Raw genomic sequence first — 563 nt, 5'->3', positions numbered from 1 at the left:
TTTGATGATATTTTAAAAAATATATTATTGTCTTATAAAAAAATATTACTGTTATGATTTAAACAAGTTTGAACATATTTAAACACAAGTAAGTATCAAACAGCATTTTTAATGCATAAAAAAAATTTGTGGAGCCTGGGAATCGAACCCAGGACCTCCTGGTGTGAGAACTAGCTGCTGACCAGTCGAACAAGTAGAGAAGACTTGATGTGTATCAGGTCTGGTGGTAGATAACCTGTTGGCTCGGGCAGAAGTAAAAAAAATACTAATGACGCACCTGGGTGAGGTGCGCCATTACCATGTATGTACTTATGGCGCACCGAGGGGTGGTGCGCCATTAGTATTGTGCCGCCCCTACTTCGTATCGATCCCCTCTCTCTCCCTCGCCCTCGCCCGCGATCCCCTTCCCCTCTCCTCTCCCGACGCCGCCGCCCCGCCGCCCTCGACGCCGCCCCGACACCAACGCCGCCCCGTCCACACCACACCACCGACGCCTCCCTCTCCCCATCCTCCCCTTCCTCCCCTCTGACCCCACCCCACTCTCGCCGGAGCAGCGCCGCCCC

The sequence above is a fragment of the Triticum dicoccoides genome, chromosome 2A (genome assembly GCF_002162155.2).
Source record: "Triticum dicoccoides isolate Atlit2015 ecotype Zavitan chromosome 2A, WEW_v2.0, whole genome shotgun sequence".
In the NCBI taxonomy this organism is placed as follows: domain Eukaryota; kingdom Viridiplantae; phylum Streptophyta; class Magnoliopsida; order Poales; family Poaceae; genus Triticum; species Triticum dicoccoides.
The sequence above is the reverse complement of the archived record's forward strand: the minus strand, read 5'-3'. Positions refer to the sequence as shown.